The sequence below is a fragment of the Ascaphus truei genome, chromosome 7, assembly GCF_040206685.1.
Source record: "Ascaphus truei isolate aAscTru1 chromosome 7, aAscTru1.hap1, whole genome shotgun sequence".
Taxonomy (NCBI): domain Eukaryota; kingdom Metazoa; phylum Chordata; class Amphibia; order Anura; family Ascaphidae; genus Ascaphus; species Ascaphus truei.
Genome location: NC_134489.1, coordinates 38,672,180 through 38,694,853, shown reverse-complemented (window position 1 = coordinate 38,694,853; position 22,674 = coordinate 38,672,180). Strand labels below are relative to the sequence as shown.

Genomic DNA, 22,674 nt, shown 5'->3' with positions numbered 1-22,674 from the left:
ATATTTCCTTGACACTTCCCCCCAGGATTGTGGAATGTGATATTTGTGTTCAATAGCCGTATTGTCCCTGAACGAGAGCAGATTAGCTGTAGCGTTATGGCGTCTTTTTCGTATGAATTTTGTAGATAGATATCCAAACCTCAGCGGTCTCTTCTTCACAGGTACCATATCTGGGGGGGGGGGGGGGGGGGGATGTCGAACTGGGAGTTTGAATTTATTTCTTACCGTTTTACACTTTGACAAATTGTCACATTCTGATGTTCTAGGTCACGGGCGGCGAACTCCAGTCCTCAAGGGTCACTAACAGGTCAGGTTTTCAGGATATTGCTGCTCCAGCACAAGCTCATTCAAAGACCACCACCTGTGCTGAAGCTGGGATATCCTAAAAGCCTGACCTGTCGGTGGCCCTTGAGGACTGTAGTTGCCCACTCCTGTTTATTGGTTGTTGGTGACATAGAAGTATGATATTGAGGTATTTTTTTTAGGAACGTCTCCTCGGTGGAGTATTTCTGCGGTGTGAGGGTCCATCTGAGAGACAGGCCACTTTATAACCATGTCGGATAGATGTGTGGACGCTCAGAGAACGTGGAACAGAATGAAACTGGCACAATGACTGAGACTTGATTTGTTCTGGCTTGAAAATCATTTATAACAAGCGCGATCAGAGGGGATCCATCTTTTATTCAAACGCCTGACATTTGTTGTGTTGTCAAAATTTGCTTTCCCGTTCCAGGCTGACAGGGATCATCTTTCCCTCGCGACAGGCGGTGAGAAAACATTGAGTTTGAAGGATGCAGTCTGGAGACAAAGAAAGGAAAATCAGCTCACAGGCCGCTTTGAGAGCAGGGGCGCTCAACTTCAGTCCTCAAGCCCCTCCAACAGGTCAGGTTTTCAGGATGTCCCTGCTTCAGCACAGGTGGATCAATCAGTATTTGCTTCAGCACAGATGGCTCATTCAGTCCCTGCTTCAGCACAGGTGGCTCAGTCAGAGGCTCAGTCTTTGAGCCTCTGATTGAACCACTTGTGCTGAAGCTGGGATATCCTGAAAACCTGACCTGTTGGGGGATGGGGGAGCTGGAGGACTGGAGTTGAGGACCCCTGGTTTAGAGAACACCCTGTAATCTTGACAGCCATTCCCCACCTCCCCCCCAGTGTATCCTAGACAGAGAGGAGTACACAGAGGCAGTGTTAGGGTACCAACACCAGCATGTAGGTGACGTATAAAAGATTGATGCTGCAATATTGTATCGTGTTGTGTTGTTATGTATGTAGCGCCAGCTATGTACAGAGATAATATACAAGACATAACACAGAATACTAATACAGATAAATGCACAAAGAAAGTGCTGTGCCATAAGTGACGAGCGGTATGACCGTGAGGCCTTGACTCTCCCCCTCCCCTTCTCATCCCTTTCCCCCCCTCCTCACCCCTTTTCCCCCCTCATCACCCCTTTCCCCCCCACCTCACCCCTTTGCCCCACTCCTCACCCCTTTGCCCCACTCCTCACCCCTTTGCCCCACCTCACCCCTTTGCCCCCCTCCACACCCCTTTCCCCCCCTCCACACCCCTTTCCCCCCTCCTCACCCTCACCCCCCTCTTCTCACCCTCACCCCCCCTCCTGTCCCCCACTCTTCTCACCCCACCCCCTTCTCACCCCCCCCCCCCCACCGGGGGCCCTGCTCAGTCATACAGGTGGGTCAGCGTAGAACCCCCTGCACCCACTCCTGGGCCTGTTTCGTCTCTCGGCGTGGCTTTAGCGTGGAGAGGGGGGGGGGGGGGTACCACCTTGCGGGTGGGGTGCAAATCCTTGCCCTGTTGGGCTGGACTCAGGCATCGGGGCCGCGGCCGCTTCAGGGGGGGATGCAGAGTTCTCTCCTCGCGCCCCTGCGCTTGTCCTGGCTGAAGCCGGGTAGGTCTCTGATGTTGGCTCGAGGTGGGCCGCGCGTATTGCATTGTGGGTACCCGGGGCCCTCCTCGCAATGAGTTATCTGAGCGGCCGGGGCGGTGCCAGGGTTGAGGTTAAGGTTACGTCTGTGTTGGCGTTTAATGCAGATCTATTATCCGCCGTTGATTATCTCACAGATTTGTACTCGGTTAATGTTCCTTCAGGTCAGGCTTGGCAGGTCTCGGCGGATCTGGTGGTAGGGGGCTGGTTTAAGGGCATTAAAAAGCCCCATTGGGCGGGTTAGTGTGTGGTAACCTTGCCAGACGGGGCTCAGTGGAACCGCAATACCCGCTGGTGGCCTGGATTAGCGAGTGGGCCGGGCTCATTGTGCTGTGTGTACCTGGGGCCCACCTCAGGTGACGATGAGTTAGCCGAGCGGCTGGGCCCGTGCAGTCCCTGACTTGAGGGGTTTGCGGACCATGGTTTGGGCGCTACTGGTCTTGCCAGTGGGTGGAGCACTCTGGCAGGGTTAGCACTCCCGTTTTGCTGTATTTTAATACAACCTGCGGCCATTGTACCCCCAGACCTTTTGTGTGTGTGCTTTTATTTGTGGGTATGTTTAGGGGGGAGAGACGGGGGACCCAGCGCCGCACGCCCTGAATAAAAGGAAACATTAAGGGGTCAAGGGGCCCTGACCCGCAGAACTTACAATCTAACTATTAAGGATGGTGAAAAGTAGCACTCGGGTCCTTTAAGACACATCAGGTCACAATGTTAACAAACATTGCCGGGATAAACAAATTGATGCCCCTTCGCTGATAGAGAAGCCTGCAGTGGATAGTGTAGCAATGTATTCCTGTCCCCGCTGGGAGTGAAGGGGTTACAAATATTTACACGTGTCTGTTTTTTTTGTTTCAGGCTATGAAACATGTCACTGCCATTAGTGCAACGTATTCCTCAGAGGCGCTGCAGCTGGAAACGGTCCATCCGGCAGGTAGATGCCAATGGTACAGGCTGTCCTGGAAACCTCGAGTACAATTCATGGCTTTGGCCGGGACGTGAGATCAAGGCAGGTTTAAACATCTCTCACAGCTCCTTAGGGTCTGAAGTCATGCCTTCCATAGATCTAACACATCACACACAGGACAGGGCGCAGTAACTGTGTGGGTCTAATTACCAGCTCAGGCAGGTAAGGTTCCCCCACCCCCCATCTCCTGGGATACACTGGGGTTCGGAAGAGAGACCATGTATTTCATCCTGATGCACTATTAAACCACTTGGAAAATGAAGGTTAAAGCCAGAAACACAGGGGTCAAAGTCGGTGTTCTGCACATCTGGAGTAATACAGGTAATAATACTCTCTTTGGGTGTTTATTTTTTTATTTTTTATTGCTCCTCTGCTCTTCTTACCACTTTCTGCATGAAGTATGCTGTGAGTAACGGGCGTTATTTATAAAATCGCGACCGTGACGATCGCGGCCCTTACCGCGCGGTAACCCCCATAGGAGGTCAGCGCTATGGGGGTGTTCGTGAATAAACCCCAGTGTATCTGGATGCAGAATCCGGGGGCCTCGTCCCCGGGAAACCCATGACGAACGCGCCGGCTACGTGGCATTGGGCAAAGTGTGCGGAGTCGTGGCTTCGAGACTGAGAAAGTTTCCTATTAACACTAATGTGCGGGTTTCAAGCCCTCTGATGAATGAGGGGAGAGAATCAGCACGCTACTGCAGAAGCGAATTAGATTACCCAGCAACCTTTTGGGAGAATCTAATTATTAGTTCCACATAATTTGGTTCCCCGAATTCTAATTAGATTTTTTTTTTTTTTTTATTATTATCCGCGGGAACAGAAAAAGACAGAAATAATTAATTTGTGGGTACTAAGCAGGCCGCTGCGTTTCATTCCCATGCACCTGCTCCTTAAAATGTTTTAAATCCGTCCCTTTATCTTTCATCATTATGTCAAGCGAGTTGGACGTTCTGATTTTAGCTTATAGCACGAAACGTCTGCAAGACAAATGAATCTGTCCACGGAGAGATAGAGATAGAGGCCCGGGGGGGGGTAATCTATTTAAGTTGTTTAAAGGTGCAGCGCACAGAGTTTCGGGAACGAGAAAGAACTCGGCCTTCTAACGCCTTCTGCGCCCTTTGTAACTTTGTCATTATGGTGCATTTATTAAGGCCGCAGTATATTGTTCCACTGTACACTGTGGTATGAAAGACAATAACACGGGGTGTGTAAATAGAATTGTCGTCGAGTTAACACGTGCAGGGGGAATGGAGATCTTGACTCAGGAGCTTACCATTTAAAAAGGCGTTTACGTTTTAGGATATGGTTGCAGAATCCCACAATTTGGGCTCAAAAGTCCCGCTTTGGTCCACAGGACAAGTAGCATAGTGCATACATTACATGTACATACATGTTAGAGCAGGGGTGGCCAACGTCAGTCCTCAAGGAACACCAACAGGCCTCATTCTGACTGAGCCACCTGTGCTGAAGCAGGGATATCCCACAAATCTGACCCGTTGGTTGCCCTTGAGGACTGGAGTTGGCCACCCCTGTGTTAAAGGCTCATACATAACAAAAGAAAGAATGTTGGCGGCCATTATAATACCCCCAGCGACAAATCAAATTATCTGTTGAATGCTGAGGTCACCCGCCCGGAATTTTGCAAGAGAATAATCCGTGTTAGAGGAAAACCCAGTAATTCTTGCATATCGCTCATAAACCCCGTGGCACCCAGCCAGCGTATTATGATGTATGTGTGTCCTGTGTCGCCTGTCAGGTCAAGAGGTTTCCTGTGCAGGGATTGGACAATGGGTCAGTAAGGCAGGGCTGTTATACACTTCGCAATGCCACAGGAGGCCGGGGGGTGAAGCAAACCAACCGCAGCTGGATCGTATTTTCGCCCCGGAGAGTGACGAAGCGTGTCTGTAATTTTCATGGTGTAATCCTTTCCTCACCCACCATATTCCCAGGCTTCTAGGCGGCAGACACGGCAAAGGAACGGGCATGATTCCCCCATGTGTTTTATTTGTATATGTGACGCACATGGCAATGTATTATTCCACATTCTTACCTAAGCGGGCAATCGTTTGGTGCTCCTGTTATAAATCTGTCAAAATGTTGTGTGCCCAACGAAATGGCCGCCTTCTAACTTTGTGTTGCAGTCTGTGAAATGCTTGAGCTGGTATGTAACATTATATTACTAAGTGTAACACATTGTTGTTACAGCTTTCAGAGTAATAGGCAGTTTGCTGTTTGGAACACAGCAATGGATCTGTTTGCGATACTTTGTTGCCAAAGGGCAGAGCTCAAAAAGGTGTGTGTGTGTGAGAGCCTGCTTCAAAAGAGGAAATGGATATGACTTTCTAAATGGTTGCTGTAGCAACCAAAAGATGATCAGTACATTAAAAAAAGAACCTTATAAATAGCACTAATGGTTTAAAAAAAATGCAGACAGTATTATCTAATACTACAGAACTGATTTATTTAAGTAACAAAACAGCAGCCGATTTAGCAAGGAAAAAGAATTACATTGAAAGCAATCACCGTTATTTCTGTTCCTTCAATGGTGCAGCTGGGAGGCCCCGATATAAGCAGACCCCATTTCTCAAGGGAAGTGTGAATGGCCCACAGGACCAGTCCTGCGGTTAGTTACACTGGTGCCAAGTGGTAGAGTTTGGTTGTATTACCCATTGGCAGCTCTGAGGTGATCAACTCCAGCCCTCAAGCCCCTCCCCAATCGGTCAGGTTTTCAGGATACCCCAGCTTCAGCACAGATGGCTCAATCAGTCCCTGCTTCAGCACAGGTAGCTGAACCAGAGCCTCTGATTGTGCCACCTGTGCTGAAGCAGGGACTGATTGAGTCACCTTTGCTGATGAAAGGATATCCTGAAAACCTGACCGGGTGGGTGAGGGGGTCTTGAGGACTGGAGTTGAGCCCCCCTGTATTGTCACACAGTTTCCCCTGATTACTGGAGGGGTTTGTGTTATTTAGACACATCCCACACACGCTCCACCCTTTAGCAGTTACATAGTATCTAATTAGCGGTGCAATCTCAATCCATCCGCTCAAACAGCTAGATGTGGAAACGTGGAAACGTGCAAACATTTGGCTGTTTTGGATTCTCTGGAGTTCTCTTCTCATCGCGGTCTCTGTAGGACGGGGCGCTTGTCGGGCCCATGTTTACTATGTGGTGCTATTTCGGAGCCAGAAATGTCCCATTCACTTGATTGGGCTAGAACAGGGGTCCCCAAACTTTCTGTGCCCAAGGATACACTTGAGACTTTGAGAGAGAGGGGCGGGCACCAACCAATTGACACACGGACACAGACGGGGACACAGACGGGGACATGGCACTACACTTTGAGACACACACCGAAAGACAGACACACAGACACAGATTCACCCCCCCCCCCCCCCGAATCATAGCAACACACTGTAAGACACACACACACACACACACACACAGAGAGACACACAGACACACACATACTCTCTCCCTACACTTACCTTAGGTAGAGGCCTCGAGTTGAGTTCCCGGATGTGGAAGTTGGGAATGACTTCCGACACGAGAGGCGCGCAGCAGCTGTAAGCGGCACTGCGGTCGCGGACACCCACAAAAGCTTGGCGGACGCCATGGTGCCCGCGGTGGGGACCACTGGGCTAAAAGGTGTCTTATAGAATAGCGCCGGTAAATAACCACGCCCAACAATGTTATCTAGTGATAACCAGCAGGATTGTTCCAAAGAACTGTTATTCATTTATATCTGGGTATATTGTGATATATTTATACCTGGGTTATTTTAAGAGGTACACTCCAAATAACCCAGTGTAATGCCGAACAGGCGCCTGCTTTATTTCCTACAAAAAGTAATTGTCAGCTCTTTGGGTTTCGTTCTGCATGTGTTGTGTTGGTGCAGCCGCCACTAGCAGTAGTTCAGGACATTCATCACAGTATCATCCCTACAGATTGCGTAGATACGACGTGCTCATTTTATTGAAGGGAATGAGCGTGTTGTACACACATCCTGTAAGTCATACTGTACGTCACTTATAAAGCGCTTCCAGTGTATATCATGGCTATAATAAATAACTGACTGCACAGCCTGCAATGTATTTCACGAGGAGACAAAGTGACACCGTGCGGGATGTGAATCAGGTACCTTGTGAGTAACAATGTAGCATGTGCTCATCAGGACAATTACACGTCTGTTACATTGCTTCAATGCGTTGCAGGCCCGTCTGGCAGGTCTGGTTTCCCTGTGTGAGCAATCAGTCCCTGCTTCAGCAGAGGTGGCTCAATCAGTACCTGCTTCAGCGCGGGTGACTCAATCAGAGGCTCAGATTGAGCCACCTGTGCTGAAGCTGGGATATCCTGAAAACCTGACTTGTTTGTGGCCCTTGAGGACTGGAGTTAGCCACTCCTGGGTTAAATAAAATGTGAAATTATACAGCTGCACATTGAATTGCGTGAAACAAATATATGTGTGTCTATATATATATATATATATATATATATATATATATATATATATATATATATATATATATATATATATATATAGCTAGTCTTCCCTTTGTTCCTGTTCTCGTGCTATTATGCCCTAGAAATGGCAGCTTGCACCTATGTCACAGTATTTGTTGGACATGAGTTGCCCCGAAACGTCAGCGACCTCCGCATTAGAATTTCTGTACAAACACATTGGTCTTCGTGATGATGCGGAGTGCTGAGGAGACCCCCTTCTTCTTCTATAAACAAATCTACACGGGCCGGCTGAAAGAGGATAAAACACAGGGCAGGAAAGGCCAACTACGCATGAAGCAGAAGGGCGAGAAGTGATTCCTTCCACTGAGGCAGCTGTCCCTGGTCTTGTCTTTCCAGCTGGCAGCTGCCCCCAGACCACAGTTGCCGATACAGTTGTCACCGCACAGACACCCTCAATTCAGGATTAAAGACTCATTGTTACAGTAGATCTCTGTGGAATCTTGATAGAAACACGCTGATCCCACTCACCGTTGCCCCATCTCATTTTGAGTTCTGCCTTTTATATATTTAAAAAAAAACTAGCATTTCTACAGCATATTTGCTGTTTTTGTATAACAAAGTGATGACGGCACGAAAAAGTCCCGAAACCGATTAATTCTTAGTAATATACTGTCGACCAAGATTAATTGTTCTCTATTTAGTCTTCAGAGTGTTACACCGGAGCACAAACACGGCAGGATTTATAACTTCGGACCATAACAGCCGTGTAATTCAGTCTGCAGCCCAAAATCTGGCTGCCCAATGTTTCTGGAAGAGAAGTCACGAGGGGAAGAACCTCAGCTGGCGATACCTCGCTTTGCGAAAGCAGTGGTGATAACACGAGGAGTGAAGCCCTGTCCTGACCTTCCTCTTCCCCCCCCCCCCTGCAAGCATTGTTTAAAAGCAAGATGGAGCATGGCCCTGTCTGGGAGGAGAGGAAACGGAGACGAATCCTTAAACGTGTGAGATGAAAGGAGGGACAGAGGATCCCCACCCTGATAGGACTGAGAATAATGGTGGTCTTTCTGGGCCATGTCAGAGGTGTCTTCAAGAGATAATGAAGGTTGAAGTATTACTTTTTAACATTGATGTGTAACGCGAGACATAGTCAGTAGCGCTGTACAACAGGGCTAGAGCAGGGGTGCGCAATCTTTTTTCCCTGCGCCCCCTTGCCGGCTCTCCCCCCCCCCCTCCCTGCTTGTGCGCCCCCTCCTTACCTTGGCTCCGGGGTTCTGACGTCACGACATGGCAACGCAGCGACACTTGACCACGAGGCGTCATTTGACGCTGCGTTGCCATGGCGACGCGTTTCCAGAAGCCGTCTGAGCCAAGGTAAGTGGAGTTTACACAGGCCATTGCCGCTCCCCCAGCGTTTAATTTAATTTAATTGCCTTCGGGGGAAGCGCGCGGGGCTTCTGTCAACGCTGCGCCCCCCCATTTTGCGCACCCCATACAATGTTACAGTTGGTAAGGAAGGCCCTGTCCCAAGAACCTTGCAATCTACAAGGAAGGGTAAGTGGAAACATAGGGTGCAGGGAATGAGAAGGTCACTGTGTTGGGAATTATAACAGAGCGGCTGTAACATCAGCAAACGGCTGCCACCCTTTGGCTGCCACCCTTTGGGGCGACGCAGATGCAGGCTGATGGGGCTCTGAATGAAACACCAGGACCACATTACAGCACAAGCCCAATCTGTAGGGCAGCTTATGTTGTATCATGTATGGGCTGTGAGGGGCCTTGCAAATGATAAAACATGGTTGTTAATCACATAGGCTCGCCGTATCATAAGTCTACTGCAGGGGTGGGCAACTCCAGTCCACAAGGGCTACCAAAAGGTCAGGTTTTCAGGATATCCCTGCTTCAGCACAGGTGGCTCAATCAGTGGCTCAGTCAAAGACTGATTGAGCCACCTGTGCTGAAGCAGGGATATCCGTAAACCCTGATCTGTTGGTGGTCCTTGAGGACTGGAATTGGCCAGTCAACGACTGAGCCACTGATTGAGCAACCTGTGCTGCAGCAGCAATATTAGTGAACCCTGATCTGTTGGTGGCTCTTGCGGACTGACGTTGCCTACCCCATGTCTATAGAGCAGAGTCTTACAGTTGTTTCCTTATTTGGAAAAAATGTTGATGTCACTCAAAATATTCTCAGTTCTCTTCCAGACTCTTCTCTGATGGCTGCATCATTGAAATCGCTGCAACTTTCTCCCCTGGGGTATGACACCCTAACAAAAGTAATACGGCTGAGTCCTTAAGGCGCACCTTATATCTTACATTGCTAAACAATGCTCTCACTTCATTGCACCTCCTATGTCCGTTACGGGGCGAGACCCCCCCGACATTAACCCCTTCCCTGCTGCAGAGGGGTTAAGGCCCCAATGGATTTCAGTGGCAAAGCAACGGAGAACAGCGGGAAAACCAGATGGGCCGAGTGCGAGGAAAATGGCAAGGAGACGTGGGTACAGAACTAGCAGATAAGAAACAGCCCCCTAAAATAGAAATATTATCCTAAACAAATGCCTCATTTGCATGCTGCCTGCATGCTAATTCTACTTTCTCAGAGCTGCGCTTGGCACTTAATGAATAGTTTCCAAAAACATCTTGATCCAAGATTATTCCTGTATCTGTGTCTCTGTGATGAGACCTCACGGGCGCTGCTGCTGGGGGCGCTTGCCTGTTCTGCGTGTGCAGAACGCGACACACGGCACAGCTTGTGGGGTGTAGGCTGTGAGTCTCACTCCGTAGCTCTGTGTTTGTTCGTTATCATACTGTATGAGTGAGATCTCTCGCTGTAAAGAGGTGATGTGAGTATATTAGCGACCTTGATTTTTAGGCAGGCGTTCTTGTAGGGATTATAAATAGGTGACAGATGGGACACCCTCCAATGGGTGACCTTTGGTTTTCATAGTGTGGTCCTGTAGACGGTTTAAGAGGGTAACTGATGTATGTTCAGAGGGCGATCTTTTAAAGCTGCAGATCAAGCAATATCCTACATGTGTATTTTTTTAATACATCAGTTCTGTACTATGAGAAAATAGAAAAAAAAATATTCATTTTAAAGACATTTTTAATGTATTCTAATGTAACAGGTATTTTTGTTCCTATAGCAACCATTTACAAAGTCACACCACCATCCACTTCTGAAACAGCATCACCTTTTTGAGCCCTGCCCTCTCTAGAAGTGCACCAATTCAACCTAGTGCCTGCCTGGTCACGTTATCTTCCCCACAGAACTTTGGCTGTCAGTGCAGCAGAAGAGGACTCAAGATGCATTTAGTGTACCCCCGAGCCGAATTTCAGCGATCGATCACACGAAAATGGATCGATCAGCAACTTAGCTAATCACTTGTCAGTGTGTAGATTGTATTGATGCACATATTGAATGAAAAAAATAAATATATATATTTTAAAAACGACAGCTTCAACGGCAGCTTTAAATAAATACTAATTAGATGCTAGGAATGAAGTGCGAGGCAGACACATCCGCACTCACTAGGTATTTCCAAAGTCCCAAACACTGAGGGGCCTATTCTATAAGCCTCGATAAGCCACTTATCGAGCACTTATCGGCCAAAATGCCTGCTGCTATTCAGTAAGCCTCGATAAGTGGGCGATAAAGGCATAAATCGGCCACATTTTCAGCCGTCAAAAAAAGATCGCCGGGTGAGCGGTGATAAGCCACTTATCGGCAGGTTCTGAAACTCGCGCAATTCTAGTAGCCGTGATTCGCTTATCGAGGCTAATCGCGGCTCTAGAATGGCGAGTTTCTCCCAAAATCTTCACGCCAGGAAAAGTTGGTGTGAGGCGGCGAGAGGGGACTTAGAAAAAAATGCATTTTTTTCTCCATCAGATTCATACCGCGAGTCTCCGGAGCTGATACCCGTTAATATCAGCACTGGGGGATCCCGGCATTAATCCCATGTAATAAAGATGCATTTGCAATCAACTTCATTAACTTAGCGGCTAACCGCTAAGGCAATGAAGGGGTTAACTACCACTGACATATTTATTGTAGGTAGCAGGGGTGGGTGAAGGTGGTATTTGGCCCTTGGTAGGTGTTTAGGCCTTGTGGGGGGGTTGCGGGTTGAGTTAACCCATTCATTACCGTAGCGGTTAGTTGCGCTAAGGCAATGAAGGGGTTAACCCCTCCCGCTACCCACCCGCTAGGTATAAACACCCCCCAAGGGTCAAATGCCAACTTCATCCATCCTCACTACCCACAATAAACATTCAAAAACACAACAACCCTACTACTCACCTCTTCTTCTACCCCCAACAACCCCCCACAAACACATACAGTAATGGGCAAAATAACTATTATCCAGATTTGGATAATAGTGCATTTGCCCATTATAATATCAAACATTAGCCAGCCAGCATTAATAAAGGAAATAAAAAGTTCAACTTACCCCTGCCATCACAAAGGGTGTCCTCGTCATCATACTGCAGGTCCATGTCCTCCGACGCCAGCAAGAATACAAGAAAAAATACAATCTAATGGCCTCTAACCCCTTAATCACCGTAGCGGTTAATAACCCCTATAGTAATTAACCACCGTCCCCCGCTACCCACACGGGAGGCCTAATCACCCACCCCGGACCCACTATACCCACCCTGTACCCATTGATTGGCACAGTGGTATATCATACACATATAATATGGGCATGATAAGCCACTATATCACTCAATGGTGAGTCTAATGCGCAGTCTAATCATGATTTTTAACGCTAACAAACTAACATTATAGGACAGGGGTTCTCATTTCCAGCCCTCAAGACCCCACAACAGGTCCTGTTTTTAAGATATCCCTGCTTCAATACGAGTGGCTCAATCAGTTGCTGCCTCACCGCAGGGGGCTCAATCAGGGGCTCAGTCTTCGACTGAGCCGCTGATTGAGCCACCTGTGTGGAAGCAGGGGCTGATTGAGCCACATGTGCTGAAGCAGGGATGGATTGAGCCACCTGTGCTGAAGCAGGGACTGCTTGAACCACCTGTTCTGAAGCAGGGACTGATTTAGCCACCTGTGCTTAAGCGGGGACTGATTGAGCCACCTGCTGACACAGGGATATCCGGAAAACCAGACCTGCCAGACGGGCCTGCAACGCATTGAAGCAATGTAACAGACGTGTAATTGTCCTGATGAGCACATGCTACATCGTTACTCACAAGGTACCTGATTCACATCCCGCACGGTGTCACTTTGTCTCCTCGTGAAATACATTGCAGGCTGTGCAGTCAGGTATTTGTTATAGCCATGATATACACTGGAAGCGCTTTATAAGTGACGTACAGTATGACTTACAGGATGTGTGTACAACACGCTCATTCTCTTCAATAAAATGAGCACGTCGTATCTACGCAATCTGTAGGGATGATACTGCGATGAATGTCCTAAACTACTGCTAGTGGCGGCTGCACCAACACAACGCATGCAGAACGAAACCCAAAGAGCTGACAATTACTTTAAGATATCCCTGCTTCAGCACAAGTGGATCAATCAGTCCCTGCTTCAGCACAGGTGGCGCAATCAGAGGCTCAGTCTTCACCCGTGCTGAAGCTGGGATATCCTGAAAACCGCACTTGGGGGGTCTTGAGGAGTGGAGAACACCCTGCTATAGGTGGTAAACTGAGGCTCCTGGGGGGGCGAGGGGGGATTGTGGTTTTAAGGAGGAACCTGCTGACACTGTAATAGGCCATTCATTATAAGTAGAGAAGAGAAGGAAGTGACAGGTCAGGAAGAAATTACACTGCGCCCCTAAATAGCGACGCTTGTGTTTCTTGGCCAACTCCTCCATTCCTGTTTTTCCCTCTGACCTCTGCCCCTGTCACTCTGGCCTCCCTCTGTATAGGAAACAGAGACGTACATGGGGGCACAGGGAGGGCAGAGGAAAAGGGAACAGCTGCTTTCCCTTCCCGTACACACTCAGGAACCCAGCTCACGGGGAGGGAGGAGGCAGCTCTGCCCTGTGCAGGCCGTGGACCCGTCAGCATCCATCACACTCAAACAATCAGGAGTCCGCATCCAAGGGACAGAAACTGTGGCATGTGGGGGGTCCGGGCACAAACAAGATGCTATTCTTTTTTTTTTATTGGAAATTCTGCAGATTTGTACATACAGTATGTTTTTTACATGCATAATGTAGCAGATTCTTATACAGGTATCTCTTTATGTTCCATACAATATTCGTTTTACAAGATGCTATTCTAATGGGAAAGTGATTCTGTTTATTAGTGAGATCTGGGAAACGGACTCCGAATCTGGGAGACGGACTCAGAATCTGGGGGGAGACGGACTCCAAATCGGGGAGACGGACTCCGAATCGGGGGGAGACGGACTCCGAACCGGGGGGGAGACGGGCTCCGAATCTGGGGGGAGACGGACTCCGAATCTGGGTGACGGACTCTGAATCGGGGAGACGGACTCCGAATCTGGGGGGAGACAGGCTCTGAATCTGGGGGGAGACGGACTCCGAATCGGGGAGACAGACTACGAATCAGGGTGACGACTATGAATCGGGGTGACGGACTACGAATCGGGGTGACGGACTACGAATCGGGGGGAGACTGATTTTGAATTGGGGGGATACGGACTCTGAATCGGGGGGGAGACGGACTCTGAATTGGGGGGGAGACGGACACGGAATCGGGGGGGGGGGGGGGAGACAGACTCCGAATCGGGAAGACGGACTCAGAATCGGGGCGACGGACTCCGAATCGGGGGGAGACGGACTCCGAATCGGGGGGAGACGGACTCCGAATCGGGGGGAGACGGACTCCGAATCGGGGGGAGACGGACTCCGAATCGGGGGGAGACGGACTCCGAATCGGGGGGAGATGGACTCTGAATCGGGGGGAGACGGACTCCGAATCGGGGGGAGACGGACTCCGAATCGGGGGGGAGACGGACTCCGAAACGGGGGGAGACGGACTCCGAAACGGGGGGAGACGGACTCCGAAACAGGGGGGGGGAGACGGACTCCGAAACAGGGGAGGGGAGACGGACTCTGAAACGGGGGGAGACGGATTCCGAATCGGGGGGGAGATGGACTCCGAAACAGGGGAGGGGGAGACGGACTCCGAAATGGGGGGAGACTGATTCTGAATAAGGGGGGGGGGGAAATAACTATGAATCGGGGGGAGACGGACAATCAATGAGTGAGATGGAGTCTAAATTAGGGTTGCCTGTATAATATACAGGATTGTCCCTTATATCATTGACGTCCCACTGTCCAGGAAAGGTCTATCAGGACGCATCATTGTCCCGTATTTTAGCGCCTTGTCATGAAATGCTTGAACTTAAAATAACTGTAATGAAATCAGTCCTAAAAATGTAACGGATTTCTGCGTCAGTGTAATAGTTCCCTTTCCCGATAGATGTCGCCTTACGAAATTCTTTCAATAACGTTAGGACACTGTCCGGTCATCTCCTAATACTGTGACCCCGCCCAATAGGCGGTGCTTTCTCTCCCACCGCTACTCGTTAGGTCCGGCGCACGTCTTTCCCCACCCGGCCAAGCGCAGAGATGATACAAACCAAAGAATGTCGCGGTCATGCGGGAGACACCATTCTGCCCGAAGCGTTTGCAAATTATTCATCCCTCATTATGATGTCATACTGGGTTTAGTGGTCACGTATAATAAAAGCTTAAATGTGGTGACTCTACTCCAAACTGGTGACACGGACTCCGAACCGGTGAGACGGGCTCCGAACGGGCGGGCGAGATGGGCTCCGAACCGGCGAGTGAGACGGGCTCCGAACGGGCGGGCGAGACGGGCTCCGAACCGGTCAGACAGGCGGACTCCGAACCGGCGAGTAAGACGGACTCCGAACCGGCAAGTGAGATGGACTCCGAACCGGTGAGTGAGATGGACTCTGAATCGGTCAGACAGGCGGACTCCGAACCGGCGAGTGAGACGGGGCTTCGAACCGGCGAGTGAGACGGAGCTTCGAACCGGCGAGTGAGACTGTGAGTGAGACGGACTCCGAACCGGTCAGACAGGCGGACTCCGAACCGGTGAGTGAGACTGTGAGTGAGACGGACTCCGAACCGGTCAGACAGGCGGACTCCGAACCGGTGAGTGAGACTGTGAGTGAGACGGACTCCGAACCGGTCAGACAGGCAGACTCCGAACCGGTTAGACAGGCGGACTCCGAACCGGCGAATGAGACGGGCTTCGAACCGGCGAGTGAGACGGCTCCGAACCGGCGAGTGAGACGGGCTCCGAACCGGCGAGTGAGACGGGCTCCGAACCGGCGAGTGAGACAGGCTCCGAACCGGTCAGACAGACGGGCTCCGAACCGGCTAGTAAGACGGACTCCGAACCGGTGAGTGAGACGGACTCCGAGCCGGTCAGACAGGCGGACTCCGACCCGGCGAGTGAGATGGGCTCCGAACCGGTGAGTGAGACGGACTCTGAACCGGTCAGACAGGCAGACTCCGAACCGGTGAGTGAGACGGACTCGGAACCGGTCAGACAGGCGGACTCCGAACCGGTGAGTGAGACGGACTCCGAACCGGCAAATGAGACGGGCTCCGAACCGGCGAGTGAGACGGGCTTCGAACCGGCGAGTGAGACGGACTCCGAACCGGTAAGTGAGACGGACTCCGAACCGGTGAATGAGACGGACTCTGAACCAGTGAATGAGACGGACTCTGAACCGGTGAGTGAGTGAGACGGTGAGTGAGACGGTGAGTGAGACAGACTCCGAATCGGTGAGTGAGACGGCGTCTGAGTGGGTGAGTGAGACGGTGTTTGAGATGGACTCCAAACAGGTGAGTGAGACGGCGTCTGAGTGAGTGAGTGAGACGGTGAGTGAGGCGGACTCCGAACCGGTCAGGATGTTTAATGGACAATTTTCTGTATGTTGTACAAATGCAGTTAATATATTAACCCCTAGCCTGCCGAGAAGACAGCGCTGTGGCATTGACCAAGGCAGGGATTTACGGGTCAGTCCCACCCAGAAAAATGTAACAGACATACCGTATAACACCCTGACAATAACCAATGTCCCAGAAACTGTTCCACATGCGGAGTTTGTCCGTGGCTCCGATCCCTAAGTACAGAACGCTGCAGCTTTCAAACCTGGAGTGACCTGAGCTCAGTAAAAATAAATAATAGGGGTAAATCTCTGTAAGGACATTCACTAATAATAGGGCCATTGTTATGGGGCCTTGATAAGATCATTTTACATTGAGTCCAGTGTGAGAAACTACTGCAAAATCTTTCACTAAACTAAAGCCTGTGATCAAGATGAAAGGAAATGTAATACAAAACTAGTATCTATCTATCTATCTATCTACAGTATATACATCTCAACATATATCAACATATCTGTCTATCACGTACTTGAAAATGAGAGGTAACTCTCAATGTATTTTTATAAATTATTTATCTTTCTATCGATCATCTATCAAATATCTTTTCATCATCTATCCATCAATCTATTTTCTCTTTCTAATACCTATCATCTCTCTGTCATCTCGCTAATATCTATCATCTACCTATTGATATTTCTATCATCGTTCTATTAGCAAATAAAAAATACCGCGTTGAGAGCACAGTTGCATGTCCCAAACAGGTCTGCAACTCATTATCGCTTAGTTCTTCCACTGCAGCTAGGGATTCTGGGTAATGACATGCAAATGAGCACGGCGTGTGCATCCCCATTAATTATCTATTTATTATTAATCTGTCAATCTGTGAATCTATCTATATATAAATCGATGCTTTCTCGAATTAGTAAGTGTGGCCTTGGCAGTGAGCAGTCCCAAGTGGGGTGTTGCCATGTTAAACATTGTTACACAGTCTGACAGAGAATAACTCTGCTTCAGTGAAAACAACAGACACACTGGTGTAGAGGCTCCTCTGTCTATGTAATAGGGATGTGGGTCCTTCCTGCTATTGTTATATTGAATGTCTGGGGCAGGGCAAGGTTTGATATACAGTAAATCTTGGCTGTCTCTATACTACTGAGGGGAGAGTGAGGTTAACTGCAATACAGAATCTTACACGTCCCCAATAGGGTTTGCAGCCATTCCAGGGAAGATAATTCTTATCCTTAAAGCTGCAGTCCAAACTGTCATTCCCCCCCCCCCCTTTAATATGTGCATCAATACAATGCACACAATGATAAGTAATTAGCTACGTTGCTGATCGATACGTTCTCCTGTGATCGATTGGCAAAGATTTGGCTCGGGGGTTCACTAAATGGCTGTCACTGCAGCAGAAGAGGACCAAAGATGCAAAGTTCCGTGGGGAATATCATGTGACCAGGCAGTCACTAGATACAATTGGTGCACTGCTAGAGAGGGCAGAGCTCAAAAAGGGGTGTGTCAGAGCCTGTTTCAGAATAGGAAGGGGATGTGACTTTGTAAATGGTTGCTATAGAAACAAAAAATGATTGTTACATTATAAAACATTAAAAAATGTTACATTCAGAGTTGTTTTAAAAAAAATGCTACAAGTATTTTCTCATAGTACAGAACTGATTTAAAAAAAAAAAAAAAAAACCACAAGCAGGATATTGCTTGTTCTGCAGCTTTAACATCCTTATTAGTCTTCGGCTGAGCCACTGATTGATCCACCTGTGCTGAAGCAAGGATTTTCTGAAAACCTGACCTGTTGGTGGCCCTTGAAGACTGGAGCTGCCCACCCCTGCAGTAACCCCTATCCTGCCTGAAGGCCCTGCAATGAATTGCTTTGGCGGGCTCTCGGCGACCCCATATTGTTGCCAGCACTATGTTAGAACACAGATTCAATTATTGCCATTCAAGAACTGCCCATGGGCGCCATTGTTTCTGGGGTAATGTCCTACTGCACCTCTGTTCAGTAGTAAACAATGTGTTTGCAGAGCAGATGTGAGGCCAGGGCCTGTAGCTGTTCCGCTGTACAGTATCTACATCCATCCATCTATCATCAAAATAGGGAACCATCTGCAGCATCTGTGTGCGCCCTGAGCCCGGAGAAGCTGGTCTGCCTTCTCTCCCCCTTTCTCATTGTCTTCTAGCTGGGGATAAATCTCTGGGTTCTGTCAGACGTGCACTTGGCAGCCTGTGTTTAATGAAACCAGCACATGGGAAATTGCATCATCACTTGGCCCCCAAATGACATCTTCTGTCATTCTATGCTTGTGTTCTTAACCCTCAGACCCTCGCGCTGCGGGAATCGCTGTTTACATACACACAAGGGGATGCATGTCCCATTTTAATGAGCTGGAGGAATAGGTGCAACCACCAGACACATCCATCCTAACTTTATTTGGGCACTGTGTAAAGATAACTGCACCAGTGCAATGCACAGCTGGTGTTGACTTCCACACAGGACGGAAAGGGACCTGCTGATTCCTTCCCTAGTATAGACCAGGGGTGCTGAAGCCCCTTCCCCCCCCCCCCCAACAGGTCAGGTTTTCAGGATATCCCAGCTTCAGCACTGGTGGCTCAATCAGAGGCTCAGTCTTTGACTGAGCCACCTGAGCCTCTGATTGAGCCCCCTGAGCTGAAGCAGAGACTGATTGAGGCATCTGTGCTGAAGCAGGGATATGCTGAAAACCTGACCTGTTGGGGGAGCTTGAGGACTGGAGTTGAGCACCCCGGCCCTAGGGGACCAATAGTAATATAATTATGTTGGCATAGGGTAGGCTTTATATTATTAGAACACAGACAGACAATGTTAAAATCCATGGGAATGTTAACTCAGGGGGCCTAGTAAAAACATTAGTAAACATTACGGAAACCTGATCCCAGCGGCTTGCAAGTGAAGTGGTACAGTGGGAAGAAAACTGACTGAGGCGCCTGTGCTGAAGCAGGGATATCCTAAAAACCTGACCTGTTGGGGAAGGGGAGGGGGAGCTTGAGGACTGGATGTGAGCACCCCTGGTATAGACATGTCCCCAAAGGGAAAAAAAACACTGTAGTATTGAAATTACAGCTGATAAAACCAAGGCACGGTTAGCTACGATGATTTCCCCCACACACCGCACTGGAGCCAAGTCCTGAACTGAACTCCTAACCTTGCGTGGAGACGCTCTCTGATCCTCTCTGCCAAAGCGTCTCCATCTTCTTGCATGCTGCATAGCCTAAGTTTCTGGGACGTCCACGTATAGAGAATGATGGAATTAAACTATAGACGTTGTTCCAATGACGGGTGTTATGTCCAAATGTATATATCCCTCAGCAGACACGTATGGGGATGCTGTTTAACTCTTGCACCATGTCTTTGAACGTGCATTCGTCAAAAAAAAAAATTGCCCGTCCCATTAGTGACTCAATATATGGCAAAAAGCAGAAGGATCTGCAGTTTAGAAAGCAAAGTCTTCAGGTAAATTGCTTACCTAGAACAGAGAAGCAAATCGTTCTTCAATAACACACGGAGCCATATTTTCTAAGTGCTGTTATGCCATAAGGAAAAGCTTCTGGCCCATTCACATGGCATAGCACTGTGAAGTTAATATGGGCCTTGGTCAGTAGTAGCACAAACTGAATTGTGAAGTGGATCATAAACGTGAACCTAAGAAACAATAAACGGGGTAATTTGGGAAGGTTTAACCAGGAGTAAACTGGTGATCGAGTCTGGTAACTAGTTGCTGTGCTCTGGCTGTTTGTCCATCTTTAGTGGCCCTGGTTCAAGTTTAAATGAATTGCCGGGTGTTATCTTGGAAAGAGCCAACAGGAGAGATCGTCATAGATGTATCAGCGCATACGGAACCATGTGCGCCTCACAAGTCTCTTCTTCAAGTTTTGAGAAGCTCTGTGCTCACTAATGCATTAATAAAGGAATCACTTGTTGGTGGAACGGTTTAGGATAGGGGGATAACTTTAGGGTTTTATAGGTAATGGTAGAGGGGTAACTTTAGGGGTTTTAGCAGTTAGGGTAGGGGGATAACATTAGGGGTTTTAGCAGTTAGGGTAGGAGGTTAACTTTAGGGATTTTAGAGGTTAGGGTAGGAGGTTAACTTTGGGGTTTTAACAGTTAGGGTAGGAGGGTAACTTTAGGGGCTGTAGCGGTTAGTGTAGGGGGTTAACTTTAGGGGTTTTAGCGGTTTGGGTAGGAGGTTAACTTTGGGGTTTTAACAGTTAGGGTAGGACGGTAACTTTAGGGTTTTAGCGGTTATGGTAGGGGGGTAACTTTAGGGGTTTTAGAGGTTAGGGTAGGGGGGTAGCTTTAGGGGTTTTAGAGGTTAGGGTAGGCTTGTGGGACCACTTAATGAATCTCAACCTACAGTAGATCTGCATGTCCGGTTGTCAGCTAGACTCCCTGATGCTAAGATGCATCAGCTTCTTTCTCTTTCATCCCTGATAAAAACTCACCCCTCAGAGATGCGTATCCCCCTCCCAGATGTTTCACACGTGGGCACGTTCCACGCGTGGGCACGTTTCACTTCTCACACTTTTTCATTTTCCCTGCTCTCAGCTGAGAATCCCCAGACCAAAAAGAGTCATTGACCATCAACGTTTCTCTAGCAGAAGCCATCCAACGTTGTCCAGTGGATTTAATAAGGAGGAAGGTTTCAGGTCAATTTCCTCGGTAACATGGCTTGCTACCAACCACCCTGAACACACACACATACAGTATATATATATATTTCAACCCTGAAAGAAAGAGCAGAGAATAGAAAAGCAAGGCCCCTCGGAGTGGGGGGTTGGGGTGTGGAACAGTGCTGGGTAGTGGGGGGGGGGGGGGGGGGGAGAGAGCAGACTCAATCTTTTCCAGATTCTGTGTGTGTCACTGACTTTCTGCGAGTTTACTTAACCCATAAACAGAGTCAATGAATGAGTAATGATGAGGGCTAGGCCAAAGAACTGCCTCACAGGGCAGCACGCAGCGGCCATAACTTAACCCGGTGTTGCTTCTTTGGGAGGAAAAGCAAGTATTTTATTTAAAGTAACATAGGGGGCAAGACTTTGCGGGATTCTCCGGCCTAGCGATCTCGGCAGACGCGCTGCAGTCAAGTGAAAGACCTCAGGAAGCCTCTTGTGATATTGGTTTCATGATTCGAGATATGCTTAAACCAGCGGTGGGCCGCTCCAGTTCTCAAGGGCTACCAACAGGTCAGGTTTTCAGGATATCCCTGCTTCAGCATAGGTGGCTCAATCAGTGGCTCAGTCAAAGAGTGTGCTGAAGCAGGGACTGATTGAGCCACCTGTGCTGAAGCAGGGATATCCTGAAAACCTGACCTGTTGGTGGCCCTTGAGGACTGGAGTTGGCCACCCCTGGCTTAACCACTTCACTGCTAGAGGCCTGAAACGCATTGCAACAGATTACACCTCAGGCCTCTTTGGCAGCGAGGGGTTAATAGCATTCCAAATGTTAGCCAACCAAACCGCTCAAGAGCAAGTAACATAGGGATACACAGAGGTTAATGGATGTGCTATGGACAATATACAGAATGTTGATAAGCAGAAGGGACTCCCATTTTAGCATTATGCTCTTATAGACCCCTTTAAAGCAGCAAAACATGAAATGGTATGTGTTTTATAAATCAGTTCTGTATTATTAAATAGTGACCATTTTTCTTTGTTTTTTTAAAATTCAACTCTTAATACCATTTTTAATGAGTAAATATACTGAGCATCCTGTGATTTCTATAGCAGGCTTTAGCCCACCTCCCCAGCAGTGCAAGATCTTTGTAACACTACCCCTTTTGTGATCATTTGTTTCCAATGTTCCCAGCAGTTTGAGCTGCAAACTGTAACAATAGATAATGTTACCTTAGTAATATACGGATACATTGTAGCTGTTGTGTTACGCTGACTGAAGGATTGATTGGAACTTAAAGGCGGCCATTATGTTAGGCACACAATCAGGATTTTGACAGATATATAAAAGGAGCACCAAACGATTCCCAGCTTAGGTAAGGACGTAGAATTATACATTGTCACGCGCTTTACTTATTTAAAAAAAGTTGGGAATGTCGTATTGCTGTTTGAAGCATCAGAACATTTCAAATAACACCGACTATTCACAAAGGTCTGCAGGTAGTCCTCGCTATCCAACGTTTCACTTTACAACGAATGGCATATCCAACGCTTTACAATGCAACCCTAAGGGCCGTTTTATTACACCGGAATGCGTTATCCGACGCTCACCGCCACTGATTAACATGGGACTCACTTTACAACGGTGTCACTATCCAGCGCTACTTCCAGAACGGATTCCGTTGGATAACCGAGGACCGCCTGTATTGTTGAACCAGATTTATGAAAGAAAACACTCAAATTGTGTTTTCACTCAAACACTCAAAACACAAAATTGCATTAC

General features: G+C 48.4%; 1 long non-coding RNA gene across 1 annotated transcript; it reads right to left on the bottom strand.

Moving 5' to 3' along the window:
- Nucleotides 1–661: 661 nt before the first annotated feature.
- On the bottom strand, nucleotides 662–2,342 carry LOC142499021 (uncharacterized). Its single transcript, XR_012802602.1, has 2 exons — nucleotides 1,787–2,342; nucleotides 662–798 (listed from the first exon to the last, which is right to left on the bottom strand). It is a non-coding gene; the product is annotated as an uncharacterized LOC142499021 (long non-coding RNA).
- Between the last annotated feature and the right edge of the window lie 20,332 nt (nucleotides 2,343–22,674).